The sequence below is a fragment of the Rana temporaria genome, chromosome 4 (assembly GCF_905171775.1).
Source record: "Rana temporaria chromosome 4, aRanTem1.1, whole genome shotgun sequence".
NCBI lineage: Eukaryota > Metazoa > Chordata > Amphibia > Anura > Ranidae > Rana > Rana temporaria.
In genome coordinates this window covers 26,075,373-26,092,449 of record NC_053492.1, presented here as the reverse complement: position 1 = coordinate 26,092,449, position 17,077 = coordinate 26,075,373, and the positions used below count along the sequence as shown (strand labels likewise).

General features: G+C 47.8%; 1 protein-coding gene across 1 annotated transcript in view; it reads left to right on the top strand.

Annotated features, from left to right (window-relative positions):
- LOC120936044 overlaps positions 1 to 17,077 on the top strand; it is a 166,132-nt gene that overhangs the window by 52,661 nt on the left and 96,394 nt on the right. The window lies entirely within an intron of this gene.

The window sequence follows — 17,077 nt, the reverse complement described above, 5'->3', positions numbered from 1 at the left end:
CTGAAGGGCTTCAAAAACAAAAATCGTCTTCAAAAACCTTGTCTCCTTGCACGCCACAGAACTGAAATTTATATAGCTTGTCTGAGGTTTCAGAAAGCAAGGTACAGGGTGCTGAAGTTACAATGTGCAGAGCACAGACCAGGGGCTCTACTCCAAGGCCCCTGACAGTCTCCTCAGCACTCCATCTTCCACCCGACTCAGCAATATTTAAGGACTGGCTCAGCCTCCATGTTAGGCCCACTGCCTGGGGATTGGCCAAACTCCCCTAAGGCCTCGTACACACGGACGGACAGTCCGCTGAAAACGGTCCGCCGGACCATTTTCAGCGGACATGTCCGCCCGGAGATTTCTGTCTGATGGTTGTACACACCATCAGACAGAAATCCGTGCGTAAACAATACGCGGGGACGTTGCCGCGCCGTCGCCGCGGCGATGACGCGGCGACGTGGGCGGCCCTGGAAGTTCAAAGCTTCCACGCATGCATCGAATCAGTACGACGCATGCCAGGGATGGCGCCCGATCGGACGTGTCCGGTGAGTCTGTACAGATGACCGAACACGTCCGACGGACAGGTTTCCAGCGGACAGATTTCTTAGCATGCTAAGAAATTTTTGTCCGCTGGAAACTGTCCGATCCGCCGGACAATTGTCCGGTCGGGCCTACACACGACCGAACATGTCTGCTGAAACTAGTCCGGACCAGTTTCAGCGGACAGATCCGGTCGTGTGTACGGGGCCTAAGTATTCAGATTAACCCTCTTGGTCTTCTTCACCCTTCAGCTTATAGAAATTTCTCCATACTTCCAGAACCAGGGGGAGGCACCAGAGACCTGCCTATATGAGTCATCCAGCCTGACCTGCAGTAAACCCACGACCCAATTAAGACTCACAAGTTAAGAAATTGTATTTTTTATATTTTTTTTACTGGATATGTTTTATAGCAGAAAGTAAAAACTTATTTTTTTCAACATTGTCAACATTTTTTTGTTTATAGCGCAAAAAATAAAAACCGCAGAGGTGATCAAATACCACCAAAAGAAAGCTCTATTTGTGGGAAAAGAAGGACATACGTTTTGTTTAGGTACAGCGTCGTACGAACGCGCAATTTTCAGTTGAAGTAAAGCAGTGGCATTTCGCAAAAAATGGCCTGGTCATGAAGCAGGGTAAACCTTCCAGAGGTGAAGTGGTTAAAGGGCCACCGGGAGGTGGCACAGCCTCTGTATCATGTGACTGTTGTGATTGGCTTTCACAGCAGTCACATGATCAAAAGCAGTGGCGGCTGGTGTTTTTTTTTGAGGGGGGGGCGACAAAAAAAACACACCCCGATGTTTGCCGATTGGTCCGGCACTCACCCCATCGTGGTCGATGGTAGGCAGTGTGGTGCGGTGGCTCGGCCCGAGTACTTTCCTCCAGGGCGGCTTCCAGCTCCTCTCCTCCTCCTCCTAGGCGTCCAATAGGATCGCCTGTCCTTTCAGCCAATCTGGTGACCGGCGTCAAAACCCGCTTCCTGATTGGCCGGGAGGAGCATCAGTGTTACAATAGCGAATATTAATTTGCTGTTGTAACCTACCTGGGTGGGCTGAGAGCACATTCCAAGCCCACCCTATATTAAAGCCTATTAGAGCCTCTGGCTCTAATCGGTGCTTCAAAAAAACATGGCGATGCATAGGGGAGCGGAGCCCATGTGCCCTTAATGCAGGCCTCAAAATTTCAAGTCCTGAGCTACTAGCCAGACCTTAAGAGTTACTCGCCACCTGTAGCCCCACCCAAACCCTACCTTGCCCCGCCCCTAAAACACGCCCTTGTAAATGATCTCATGAAATAACACTGTTAAATGTTTTATTCAGTGTTAAGTTACAAAAATACATAACAACAACAACTTTAACAATATTAACATAAATTAATGTTATCATATCCCCATTCTATCATACCTATGCCTCCAATTCCGCCCCCCTGCCCCCATTCTATCATATCTATGCCTCCAATTCTGCCCCCTCCCCCATTCTATCATACCTATGCCTCCAATTCCATCCCCCTGCCCCCATACTATCATACCTATTCCTCCAATTCCGTCCCCCTCCCCCCATTCTATCATACCTATGCCTCCAATTCCTCCCCCCATCTATCATATGGTATGATAGATGGGGGGGGGGGGGGCAGAATTGGAGGAATAGGTATAATAGAATGGGGGGAGCTGGACGGAATTGGAGGCATTAGCATGATAGATTGGGGGGAGGGGGCAGAATTTGGGGCATAGGTATGATAGAATGGGGGGAGGGGGGCAGAACTGGGGGCATAGATATAATGGATTGGGGGGATGATTTAAAGTCTAAATCTGCAATTAACCCCCCGCCCCCCCCCAATCCAGCACATGTTCCTTCAATCCCCCTCCCAGCAAACTCCCAGTGCCTCCAGAACACACATCACACATCTGTCTTAATAAACATACCGTTTTACTGCGGGCACGGTGCACTCCTTGGATGTGTGGGAGCCTGGGAGGTGGAGAGGGGCGTTCCGAGGCGGAAAGGGGCGGTCCCGGGCGGCGTCTGGTATAGTAGTGGCGTGCTGTGACTGTGAGACTAGTGTGAGAGGTGGAGAGGGACGGATCCGGGCGGCAGTTCTAGGTACATTTTGACTGTACTATTGGACTGTAGGCAGTGAAGAGGCGTGGTCCCGGGCGGCATGGAAAAGTTGTGGGACGTACTGGCCTATGGGAGGTGGATAGGGGCGGACCCGGGTGGCGCGCGCTCGTGTCCAATCTGCTGCTAGCCTGTGAAGGGACGGCGCGGCAGCTTAGTTGAATTACTGGCCGCAATGTGTGTGTCTGAGCGGCACTCGCACTGCACATAAATCTCCTCGCCAAATGCGAGGAGGCGAGCACAAATTTTGAGCCCTGCCTTAATGGACGGGCCACCACTGGTTAAAGGACCACCGGGAGGTGGCACAGCTTCTGTATCATGTGATTGTTGTGATTGGCTTTCACAGCAGTCACATGATCAAGAGCCTGTTCCCACTGGCTCCTGATCCTTGTGACAGCTCGGTCAGTGTGCTGGGACCATGCAGTGCTGGGACAGACTGGCTCAGCGTCCAAAACAAAGATGAGGAACTGCACCTCCTCTCCCGCTCCTAATACATGCTGTAGAATGGGGTTTACCACCCTGGGCCAATTGTCCTCCCTTGCTCTGACTGGCATGGAGTGTGCACTGCACATGTGTGGGCAATTGCTTGCTTTCTAGCAAATAAAAGGTAGTTGAAAATGAGCAGTTTGTTTTTCATTGTGGGTTGAGGATGGGCACATTGGAGCACAGTATGACAGCAGTAGATAGCTAGTGATCTGGAGTCTGTTGAGCCTTGGGCGCCTCACCCGTCTGCCCACCCCTTGTCCCGGCTCTGGCTGCTGTGGACACATTTTTTCCTGCAGTCGGTCTACCCTTAGATAATGAACAAGAACCACTTGGGCACTTTTTTCTCCATGCTCGTCACCCACACACCTGAACATCGATACTCCTCAACGCTCGCCACGGATCTGCGCTCATCAGTCGTCTCATTATTATTGCACAGACCCCGTCTATCTGAAAGTTCCGGAGGCCCTGGGGTTGATTTGGTAACAGGGTGACAAGTGTAATAAATCACTGAGATTCCTGCAGCTACATATCCTGTCTGTTATTCTTTGCGGCAAATGGCCTGTCATGATTACAGGCGCTGCCTTCTTCCTAACGCATTCCGCTATTAGGGAGGATTGCGAGGCACTCCTGGAGATGACTCGCGGCTTTCTGGTACAGGAGCTCCTCGTGGAAACACAGGAGATCGGAGATTAATTCATGAGTGTGCCGTGCATACCGAATGGGGAACGGACGGGAATTTTCAACTCACTGCGCATTTTCTAGTTATTATCGGAAACAATTACCGCAAAGTAATATGGATGGCACATCCGCGTTTCCACGCTCCATGTTTTGATTATTATAACCATGTATTGATTTATGAGCTTACTCTGAATTTTTATGTAAAACCAAAAACAGAAGAATATTATATTGCAGTTTACCCCCCCCCCCCCCCCCAGACTGACAATATTTCATGGGTGGCTCAATTGCTCCTCCATCCAGAGTGGAGACACCCGTAAGCCTCGTACACACGATCGGAATCTGTGGATTTTTCTCTGAAGGGCGTACAGACGGCAGAACATTTTCAGCCAACATTCACCAAACCACGCGGTTTTTCAGCTCTTAAGCGCCACCCTTTGGGCAACTTCTGCTATTGTTGTCTGATGGTTAGCATTGGTTCGGAGAATGCGTGTTTGTACTTTGGATTTTAGTCCGATGGATTTGTGTTCACCTGATCGGATAATCCAACGGAACGCGTTTGTGGTTGGACAATTTGAGAGCATGCACAACCAACATTTGTTGTCGGAAATTCCAACAACAGTTGTCCGATGGAGCATACAGACGGTCGGATTATCCGACAAAACACGTCAGTCAGACAAATGTTGTTGGAATATCCGATCATGTGTACGGGCCGTTAGGCTCGATTCACATCTGTGCATGTTGCATTTGGGCGTTTCTACAGAGCTTTTTGTGTTTTTTCCGCGAATTTTCCGCAATTCGCGTTTTCGTTTTTGTGTTTTACACTGTATATAGCTAGTTAGCCGACCACCCCATCCTTAACAACCGATGAGTCATTAGCTGTCAGCGGGCTTTCCTCTGAATGTAAAGAAAAAGAATTGCCAGCTAAAAAAAATGTGAAAAAAAAAACACTGTGGGGTCCCCCCCCAGGTTTATACCAGGCCCTTGGGTCTTGTATGGATTCAGAGGGGACCCCCCATGCCAAAATTAAAAATTTGGCGTGGGGGTCCCCCGCAAAATCTATACCAGACCCTTATCCGAGCATGCAGCTCGTCAGGTCAGGAAAGGGAGGGGACAAGCGAGTGTCCCCCCCTCCTGTACCATGCCCTCAACATGGGGGATGGGTGCTTTGAGGCAAAATTGCGGAAAAAACGTAGTACTTGCGTTTTGGATGCGGGTCCATAGAAAGTCTATAACATGCAAAACGCTGCATTCTTCAGGAAAACGGTCCCTGACCCTTTCCAAAAATGCAGAGGCACAAAAATGCATTGATGTGAACCCATAGGAACCCATGTTAAAAAATGTCCCTGCATTTCTGCAAAACGCATTAGTGTGAATAGAGCCTTTGATAGACTAGCAGATTTAGTTGGATTTGACTAACGCATTAAGGCTGAAATCCAGCTAACACTTCATAAACAGTTACAAAACAAAACATTAATAAAAGTAGCCCATTGAATGCCCCCCTGTCTGTGATAAATTGTTTGTCTCCAGGGGCGGCCTGTCTATTGTGGGCGCACGGGCGCCGCCCCCTCTATCCATGCCACCGCCCTCCCTATCCATGCGCCCAGCCCCTTTCAGGACGCCAGGTGCATAAATTCCTATGGCAGGGGTGGGCGGGGGTGTATTTTTTGAAGCACTTATTAGAGCCAGAGGCTCTAAAAGGCTTCAAAGTAGGGTGGGCTCGGGGCGCAGAGCATTACCTCCAGAGCCCACCAAGGTGTGTTGCAAAAGAGAATAAATATTCGCTGTTGCAACACTGATCCTTCTACCGGCCAATCGGGAAGTGGGTCTGATACCTGTCACCCGATTGGCTGAAAGGACAGGAGATCTTATTGGATGCCTAGGAAAAGAAGGGAGGAGCCGCACAGAAGACACAGGAGCCCGCCTGCCATCCATAAATGCTCGCTGCCGCTGGAGCCTGCAACCCGCCAAAGCCTAACGCTGCCTGCCGGAGCCCACAACCCTCCAAACCTAATAAGGAAACGAATTGTTAGATTTCAGGAGCAGGGCCCAGCTAACCCTCTTGTATTGAATTGTATTGCTGCTGTATTTTCTCCCTTTATATTGTAAAGCGCTGCGCAAACTGTTGGCGCTATATAAATCCTGTATAATAATAATAATAATGCAACCATCATATCCAAGAATTGGTAAGCTGCAATATAATAAATGTTTGCCTTTGGGTTTTACATTGAGTGCTCAGCTCTGATGCAAACAGTGGGAGGAGTCATGCAAATATCAAAATCCCTTGGTGGGTGGAGGTCGGTCTGGAGGATTGGGTGTTCATTGGCAGGCTGCATTTGCCCACATGTGATGCTGAGCCTCCATGATTGGAAGAAGTGAAACCCGATAAAATAAAGAGGCGGGCTATGGACAGGGACAGTCCTGGTTGGAGGGGTCTTCTCCAGCTAGGAAATGAGGTGGGCTCTGTCTGACTTGCTGCAGCTTCTAATGCACATTGTGAGAAGCTCACATTGTGCAGTGAAATCAGAGAAAGACATTTCAGTCCAGGAGAAGATCCTGGACAACCGTGCAGGGCTGATCCTAGGCAGGTGTGTGGGGTGCAGTGCACCCAGGCGCCACAAAGGTGGGGGCACTGAAGCACCAGAGTGCTCTCCTCCCTCCTCCTCTCCTTGTCCGTGTCCAGAGGCGGCTCTCTCCACCGGTCACCACCGCCGCCGCCACTGTTTTTTTTTGGCCAAGCCTGTTTCCTCTCCCTCCTCCTGTCAGAGGAGGAGAGCGAAGCAGCGGCTGTCTCTGTGTGAAGAAAGACCAGTCGCACAGTGATGTCGCTGGAGGGGGGGGCGTTCCGTGCCTAACGTGTTCTCTTTGTCCGTGTTAGGGGAGCATCTCTGTGTTTGAGTCGTTGCCATAGAAACATTTGTAAAGGGGAGGAGTTGGTAAGATGACTACGCCCATGTGGGGGAGCCAGAAATATTTTTGCACCCAGGCGTCTGTGAACTTGGATCGGCCCTGCAACCGTGCAAGACTGAAGGGAAGGCTGGAGGTCAGATTTAAGCCCCCTATGGGGGAGAATGTGTCTATCATAAGGTAAATGTAGCTGGCCCTCCTATAGTGGGCCCGGGCCCCATCAGTTGAAAAGGGGGGGGCCTAGGCACCTGTTGAGCAGGAGGACCGGCTGTACTGCTCTATTGAAGAAATGATCTTTGGTTCTAGCCCTCTATACGTCTTCACGTAAAGCACAACTTTATTATTATTTTTTTTTAAGTGAGGACATTTGACCTTGTTGGGTGTCCATTATAAAATGAAATGAAGTTAGTCAGTGGTAGTAATTATACTTGAACCCTCCTCTCTCCGGAGTGGCTCTGCGGTGGACCTTTGCCGGGATCTCGCTGAGTACACAGGTCCAGGGGCAGACGGTGCCGACATCTCCAGGAACGGCTCGACTATAAAATTACACGTTTTCCCTCTGAACTTCGGGGAGATCTGGTGCGGTCGGCACTTTTCTTGTAAATGACTTTTTGCTGCTTCTGCACTTTGAAGAACCGTCGTAAAATAACCGGCCAGTAAAGTAAATAAACCTAATCTCAGCCACAGGGGGGGGCTGGGCCATTCCACATTTAACCCATTTATTTGTAATAGTGTCCTTGCTATAACTTATATTTGGTTTATCATCTGGAAGGAGCTTTATATGAGGCATCACTGGCTATAATGTTTAATCTGATTATATTTTGCCTCCCTACTCGACAAGCTAATGATATTTTGAAATAAAACCTTTTTATTTTCATTACATACTTTATATTAGAGCCAATGATATCATCACTGGGTCTCTGCGTTTCTCTACACAATGGGATAAGTCATGCAAAGCAAGAATATAATATTGACCTCAGTAGCACTCTTAGTAGATTGCAATGCTATAATGGACAATAAAACAGTCACTATCATACCATATCATATATATGTAGCGCCTGGTTACTTTATGGTACTGGTGCTAGTTAAATTTAGAGGGAGATCAGAGTGTAGTTAAACTCTGATCCAAATTGTTATGTGCAAAACAGGGTCTCTGTCTCAGCTGGGCTGTGCTGTGGGCTATTCAGTTGCGCTGGGGTGTTCTTCCAACCCCGGTGATGCAGGTGGCAGCAGTGGAGTCAAGGTTTGGGTGCTCTTTCCCAGCAGCCAATCAGGAGGGTTTGACCTCGCTATGCATGCTAGGGAGGGGTATTTATGAGGCAGACGCCATTGGTTCTGGGTCTTCTTCGTCCAGTGTGGCACCCACCTTGAGGGTGACCACATCACGGCAGCCCCGCGTCATGGCCTACCTGGCTGGGGCGTGCGTGCCACGTGGTGTTCCTGGTTCCGGGACCATGCTGGCTCGGAGAATCTGAACAGCGATGGGGACCCAGTGAGCGACTGGGTTCCCACCTTTGAGGATCCCAAGCTGTATTGCTGTTTGGTGGGGAGTCCGTCTGAGGAGTGCCATTGAGAGGCTGGCGATCCAAAAGGGCCTTGACAAACCACCGGGGATCAAGGTAGCCGGACACTGAAGGATTGATCACCTAGCGTTGTCTGTAATAGCGTTGTCTGTCATAGCGTTGTCTTCGTTGGTTACCATGTCTCGTCATACTTTGTCCATGTTGCAACCTGGGTTGATTAGCCAGTGATCACATCTCGGGTGTCTGCCTGTGTCTGCGCTGCAGGTTACTCGGGCTCACTCACCACTCGCACCGGGGTGAGGGGGGGAGGGGGTCTGTCATCCGGTTAATTCACGCACAGTGGTCTTGTCGTGTCTGCCTCATGTTCTTGTACTTAGTAGGCTCAGAGGGGTGTTGTTGTGTCATGTCTGGTGGTCTGTTGTCGTATTTTCTAGTTTGTGTTTCCTTAGCTTGGGCTTTCCACATGTCATGTCGGCGCACCCCCAGCTCCTGCTCTTCTTCCATTTCTGCAGGCTAGGTCAGCATCCCCTCGGGTCCGGACCATCAGGCTTTCGGTTTCATGTCTGTGCCAGGTTTGTTCCTTGTCAGGGGCGGTGTTGGAATCTCCCATCCCCAGGCCTGCATGTGGGCCTCATCGCTTGATTGTAATCTGTAACGAGACCCTTGCGCGCTCGGTTCCACTCTCCCGACACTCCTCTGCTACTATTGGATCAGATTGCAGATCGCAACGTCTGATGGTTCGGCCATCCAATGCTCCGGGATTCGAACTACAGCTATGTGCCGTTCGAATCCAGTTGTGATAGCTCCGAACAAACACCAGGCAGGCTGTATGTAAGTTCAAACAGGAATCTCTTTTATTGGATGCACACAACACACTTTATACAGCAGTTTGACCCCCCTGCCCCCAACATCCACTTTCCTATTGGTCAATTGTAAAGTACATTGTAGTTCTCAATTAGGTCCTCTTAGCCATGCAAATGAGGACTTGAAACAGGGTCAGCAGGGATTGGTCCGATAGCTTGAATAGGAGGAATGCTATGTGTAATGAGACAGAAGCCCCAGGGGGCAATCAATGTACACAAACAGCCAGACACAGAACAATGCTTTTCCTCCAGACCATGGAGCCGTCTGGAGGGGGGGTTAGCCTTAAGACAGGGCAGAAGACCCCCCCACTGTGTAACAGATTCAAACACTTCAGCATTCCAAGGTTCATGACAATGCTCCCCGCTGAGAAACAGTCCAACAGCCACAGTGGGACCCCGACGGGTCAACTCGAGGATGTTGGAAAAGTAGTCTTAAGGTTCCAGGTCTGTCTGCCGGAATAACCGATCCGCCTTCCTGTTTTGAGGCCCTGGCCCATAATCGGAAGGCAAGAGTCGCGCATTCAGTTCTCTCCAAAAGCCTCTGTCCCGGCTAGGTCTGTCACACAATCCATTGGATCTTAAGTCTAACGCCTTAACTACTCAGCCACTTTTAGAGGGGTGGAGCGGAACAGTAAAAAACAATGGCATGTCAGAAGTGGTGTTAGCACCCACAAGGATATAGGATAGACACGGATTTGCTCTTAAAGCGGGGGTTCACCCTAAAAAAAAATTCTAACATTACAATAAGCTGACCTGTGAGACACGGATTATGCTGGTCGTTTTTTTTTTTTTCGTACATACCGTTTTATCTATATTTTATCCCCGGATTTCCCGCGGGAGTGGGCGTTCCTATTCACAGGGTAAGTGATTGACGTTCTTCCGACCGGCGCATACAGCGCGTCACGAGTTGCCGAAAGAAGTCGAACGTCGTGTCGGCTCTATAAGGCGCCTGCGCACCGACGTTCGGCTTCTTTCAGTAACTCGTGACATGCTGTATGCGCCGGTCGGAAGAACGTCAATCACTTACCCTGTGAATAGGAACGCCCACTCCCGCGGGGAATCCGGGGAGAAAATACAGATAAAACGGTATGTACGAAAGAAAAAAAAAAGACCAGCATAATGTCCGTGTCACAGGTCAGCTCATTGTAATGTTAGAATTTTTTTTTAGGGTGAAGTCCAAGTCTTAATCACTGGGGCATGCAAGTGACCTATGCTAGCCCTACATGTTTCGCCTAATAGCTTCATCAGGGGATATACAAATCAATCAGGGTATGCGTAAAACTGTGCAAAAAATACAAAAGAGGATGATATAAATAGCTGGGTATTGAAATATTTTTTTTTTAAATTAGAGTATAAAAAAAAAAAATGCACATTTAGTTGCCAAAGATTGCCCCAATGGGAGGAGAGCTTACCACACCAGGATTCCCGGAAAGGACCACTGACAAAGGAGGGACCGACCTACCCTGTCCAACCCCCTGTGGCAGTGGTCATTTCCGGGAATCCTGGTGTGGTAAGCTCTCCTCCCATTGGCAACTAAATGTGAATTTTTTCTCATAATCTAATTTGAAAAAAAAATTCAATACCCAGCTATTTATATCATCCTCTTTTGTATTTTTTGCACAGTTTTACGCATACCCTGATTGATTTGTATATCCCCGGAAGAAGCTATTAGGCAAAACATGTCTGGATAATATACAAATTAGAATTTTCTGCCAAAACCTGAACCACCTTCACTATGAATATGTTGAATATCTCTGAACAATTCAGCTCTGTTGTACTTTCTTAAAGCTTTTCTCATCAAAATTATAACATTTTATTTTCCATTATTATTTGTAAGCTCCACAACAATCCCTTCTTCCTTTCTACTTCACACAATTGACTATCTGGGATGAGGTGCTAATTAATGGTGTGTTCTACCATTAGGCGGTTACTTATTAACCGGTTCAAGCCAATATATACGTTGGCAGAATGGCACGGCTGGGCAAAGTAACGTATATTTACGCCACTTTAAATTTCACACCGTGTGGGCGCACGCACGCCACCGCCGGTGTGCACGCCCCTACCGTGAGCTCCATGGACGTGCCTGCGGGACTCGATGTCCACCAGTGTACCGTGATCGGGTCACAGAGCTGCATAATGGGGAGAGGCAAGTGTAAACAAGGCATCTCCCCGCTCTGCCTAGTGACACTGTCACTGATTGTCTGTTCCCTCGCATCGGGAGCAGCGATCAGTAATGTGTCACTCGTAGCCACGCCCCCTAACAGTTAGAATCACTCCCTAGGACACAATGAACCCCTTCCTCGCCTCCTACTGGTTAACCCCTTTCTAGCCCCCTAGTGGTTAACTCCTTCACTGCCAGTCACATTTATACAGTAAACAGTACGGGCCAGATTCACATAGAACTGCGGCGGCGTAACGTATCGTAGATACGTTACACCGCCGCAAGTTTTCATCGCAAGTGCCTGATTCACAAAGCACTTGCGATGAAAACTACGCCGGCGGCCTCCGGCGCAAGGCGGGCCAATTCAAATGGGCGTGTGCCATTTAAATTAGGCGCGCTCCCGCGCCGGACCTACTGCGCATGCTCCGTTTCCTAACTCCCGCCGTGCTTTGCGCGCCGTGACGTAATTTTTTTGCACGGTGACGTGCGTAGCGTACTTCCGTATTCCCGGACGTGTTACGCAAACGACGTTAAATTTTTTAAATTTCGACGCGGGAACGACGGCAATACTTTAGACAGCAATACGATTGCTGACTAAAGTTAGGGCACCCAAAACGACGACTAAATTTGCGACGGGAAACTAGACTAGCGGCGACGTAGCGAGCGCGAAAATCCGTCGGGGATCCGCCGTAACTGCTAATTTGCATACCCGACGCTGGTTTACGACGCAAACTCCACCCAGCGGCGGCCGCGGTACTGCATCCTGAGATCTGACAGTGTAAAACAATTACACCTGTCGGATCTTATGGATATCTATGCGTAACTGATTCTATGAATCAGTCGCATAGATAGAAACAGAGATACGACGGCGTATCAGGAGAAATGCCGTTGTATCTCTTTGGTGAATCTGGCCCTACATTTTTAAAGGCACTTATCGCTGTATAAATGTGAATGGTCCCAAAATAGCATCAAAAGTGTCCGATGTGTCCGCCATAATGTCGCAGTCCCGATAAAAATCGCTGATCGCCGCCAATACTATAAAAAAAAATATTAATAAAAATGCCAAAAAACGTATCCCCTATTTTGTAGATGCTATAACTTTTGCGCAAACCAATCAATAAACTCTTATTGCGATTTTTCTTTACCAAAAATATGTAGAAGAATACGTATCATCTAAACTGAGGAAAACATTTTTTTGGGGGATATTTATTATAACAAAAAGTAAAAAATATAGAATTTTTTTCAAAATTGTCGCTCTATACCACCAAAAGAAAGCTCTATTTGTGGGGAAAAAAGGACGTCAACTTTGTTTGGGAGCCACGTCGTACAACAGCACAATTGTCAGTTAAAGCGACGCAGAATCGCAAAATGTGGCCCGGTCATTGGGCACCAGAACCGCTGAACAGGATTGCAACTCCTTTGGCAGGTAAGTATTATTATTGCCATAAAAAAAAAAAAAAATTGCGGTTTCCAAAAATTAAGGTATGCAAAAAGTAAATGGTTAACCAGTGACAGGTCCACTTTAAAGATAGAAATAAAATCTAAATCAGACATTAACTTGCCATCCTTGTTCATTAGATTTAATTGCTTCACGCTTAATTAATAATGCGGGAAAAATTAGGAACAAGAAAAATGTCAATGAGCATGTGGCATAAAAGAATCTCATAAAGTGCACATTTATTAACGACATAAAAATCAGCGGATTGCCGGAAAGCCAACGGAGTAGGAAAACACCCCGAGGTGGCTGTAATAAGCGCGTCTTAAGATCCATAAATGAATATCACTCAGCATGAAAACATAGCTCGGGGTCATGGCCATTTCCAAAGTGTAATGAGCTGTATTCATTGAGATACTTGTGCTGCTTCTCATTTATACCTGTCCGCTGGGCTGCAGGGCGAACACCCTCAAGTTGGCAAAGGCTTAGTGGCGAGCCACACTGGGCTCCTGGCGGGATGCATACTTGAAAGGCAAGCAGGAGACAATATACGATGTGTTATCCAATTAATTAATCCCCCCCACCCGCTCATTCAGGACCATGCTACTATCATTGGATTTGCAGAAAGCTTTCCATACACTTTTGTGTGATTATCATACACTATGGCCCGAATTCAGATACAATGGTGTATCTATTGGTGGGCGTAACGTATCTCAGATACAATATGCCGCCGTAAATTAGGGCGCAAGTTCCGTATTCAGAAAGAACTTGCGCCCTAAGTTACGGCGGCGTAACGTATGTGGTCCGGCGTAAGCCCGCCTAATTCAAATGTGGATGATGTGGGCGTGTTTTATTTAAATTAATTGTGACCCCACGAATTTGACGTTTTTGCGCCGTTCGTGAAAGAATCCCAGTGCGCATGCTCGAAATTACACCGCAAATCGTCAATGCTTTAGACGTGAACGTAACTTACGTACAGCCCTATTTGCGAACGACTTACGCAAACAACGTAAAATTTTCAAAATGTGACACGGGAACGACGTCCATACTTAACATAGGATACGCTTCATATAGTAGGGGTAACTTTACGCCGGAAAAAGCCTAACGTAAACAACGTAAAAAAATGCGTCGGGCAGACGTACGTTTCTGAATCGGCGTATCTACCTAATTTGCATATTCGACGCGTAAATATACGGAAGCGCCACCTAGCGGCCAGCGTAAAATTGCAACTAAGATACGACGGCGTAAGAGACTTACGCCGGTCGGATCTTAGTCAAATCTATGCGTAACTGATTCTAAGAATCAGGCGCATAGATACGACGCCGCACACTCAGAGATACGACGGTGTGTCTGGAGATACGCCGTCGTATCTCCTACCCAGTGCAGGACTTAGGGTGGTGGGGGCCCCTGGGCTTGAGTGTTGAAGGGGCCCCCTGGAGCCGAGAATTGGGGGGGGTCGAAGATGTTGAGCGAGGGGGGGGATCATAGTTGTTGAGCGGGGGGCGCATTAAAGCATTAAAGTTGTTGAGCGGGGAGGGGGCGAATTGAAGTTGTTGAGCGGGGAGGGGGGGGGGCGCATTAAATTTGTTGAGCTGGGGAGTGTTCTCACCTGTGCACGGAATGTGTCGCCTCTCTACCCTTAAGCAGACATCCACACACCACTCCGCTTCCTCCTGGGGGGGGGGGTTTGCAGTTGTTGAGTGGGGGGGAGTGCCTCTCACCTGTGCCAACAGCCGGGGCCACAGACTGTCATTAGCCCGGCTGTCTACCCTTCAGCAGCCACAGTCCTCCACTAGGGTGACCACGTGTCCCGAATTGCCCGGGACAGTCCCGCATTTTGCAGGTCTGTCCCGGGCACATTCATTCCAGGACAATACAGTGTCCCGGAATGAAACTGACACACAGCCACCCCCCTGGGCCAATCTGATGCCCCAAAAAAGGCCGCCACATCACCGCTTTACTCACTGATAGTACTTGTCCTGGACGGGAATGCCTGGAGGAGCACAATCCCACCCTCTGCTTGTAATTGGAGAAATCATAAATCCCGCCTCTTGTGTCCAATCACTGTGCTGTGATTCGTTACAGCACAAGCTGATTTTTGGGAAGGGAGGGTGTCCCTGAATGGTAGTTTGGAAATGTGGTCACCCTATCCTCCACACACCGCTCCGTTCCTCCTGCTTCTGTGCTGCCTCCTCTTGCAGTGCGGGAAAATTAACCCTTTTGCGGGACTGCGGAAAGAAGCTGTCTGTGCGGGAAAGTCCCGCAGAATCCATGCGTGTTGGGAGGTATGCGCAGGGCCGCCATCAGGAATTTTGGGGCCCCTTAGGCCCTTACACAGCTTAAGGCATGGGCCCCCTGGAGCAGAGAACCGGGGGGGGGGGTGCTGCCGCCTGAAATTGAGAAGCGAGGGGGGCTGACGCAAATTAAGAAGCGGGGAGGGGGCTTTACAAAAAAAAGAAGAAATAAAGAAAAATATATATACTGTATATATATATAAAAAAAAAAAGGGGGTAGCCATCTGGGGCCCTGGGTACCTCTGGGCCCTTTAATAAAAAGAAAAAAGAAACCTCTGGGCCCTTTAATAAAAAAATAAAAAGAAAATAAATATTTATAAAAAATACATAAAAAAAGAGAGGTTGCCATCTGGGGCCCTGGGGCCTCTGGGCCCCTCTGGGCCTTTTAATAAAAAATAAAAAAATATAAACAAAAAAATAAAAATAAACATTTATAAAAAAAGGGGGGGGGTTGCCACATGAGGCCCTGGGGACCTCTGTAAAAAAAAAAATATATATATATATATATATATATAAAAAAACATTTTTTTAAATAAAAAATAAATAAAAAAAGGGGGGTTGCCGTCCAGGGCCCGGGGGACCTTCGGACCCCTAAAAAAAAAAGGGGGTTGCCATCCAGGGGCCCTGGAGACCTCTGGGCCCTTTAATAATAATAATAATAATAATACTAACAATAATATATATATATATATATATTTTATTGTTATATATATATAAAAAATATATAAAAAAAAATGTTTTTAATAAAAAATAAATAAAAAAAGGGGGGTTGCCGTCCGGGGCCTGGGGGGCCTCCGGACCCCTAAAAAAAATGTATTTATTTTCTTTTAAAGGGGGCCCCCTATTGGGCGGGGCCCATGGGCTTGAGCCCAGTCAAGCCCAATGGTAAGTCCGGCCCTGCTCCTACCTGAATCTGGCCCTATATCGCCAAATGGCACAGTGGTGACAATTGATGGGCACAGTAGCTGCGTTTGATGGGCATAGTGAGGCTGCAACTGCGATTTTTATTATTTTTTTTCAGTTTGTTTCAGTGTGTCCCCCCAAAAATTTGAGCACCAGCCACCACTGTTTGGCATGAAATACGCTTGGCATGCTTTTTCCACCCCACAAATGAATGCAGCGTCTTCTATGATGCGAGATCTCTGCTTTCTTGGCAGCGGCAGAGGAAATGGAAGCTCACATGGCCCCTGGAGAGGTTTATAGATACTGACAGATCTGCAAGACACACTACACCATGAGTACGGAGGTCATTACTACCCAACACGGATCAGATAAAGCCAAGGAAAATACGGCACCACAAACCACAGACTCCAACCACGGCCTGAAAAAGGGGGAAGTCACATGAAAGAGATTATACTTCCTCTACCACGGCCAAGATATTTTTTATTTTTATCCAGTGTATTTAGAGGGGGGGTTGCTAAATAGCGGTACCTTGCATTTAAATGCAATGTCTACAATAAGTGTGATCAAGAACAAGAAATAAACCTCCGAAAAAAATGACAGGGTGCTGCAAACTGAGAAAATTGGAATGGAGCTATTGACTAAAAACGTTCTCAATGGAGCTTTAAAAATCCTAATTGTTCCTGTTTTCAGGTAGACAGGATCTGAGCTCAATGATAATGTTCTCTTCTGTCTCCAGTCATTAGTCACTTGTGGATTCTGCATGTCTATTTAGAATTCACCTCCATCTATACAGCATGCGGCGGACACACAGTATGTTCCAATCTGTCAGCCATTTATGGGTTTGAACAGCATCCATTTCAATTAGAGAGAAAGTGCTGGAGCTTTAATAATGGAGTGTGGTGAAAGCCGGGATGGTGAGGGACCAGCTGGGAAGATGGATGATCATAACTAGTCCTCTTTTGTTCTCATTAACTCTTGTGTTCCTGCCATCAATAGCCAAAACCAAAATTCATGTCTTCCGGAATGGAATCCACCATTTTAGATGTAATCTGGAAGCGTAATATGGAAGGGGCACCAATGAGCTTTCAAAGACATGGATGAGCGCAAGTTTGGGGTGGAAGAACTTGGCTGGCCTGCCCAGAGTCCTGACCTCAACCCGATAGAACACCTTTGGGATGAAGCCTTCTCAGAA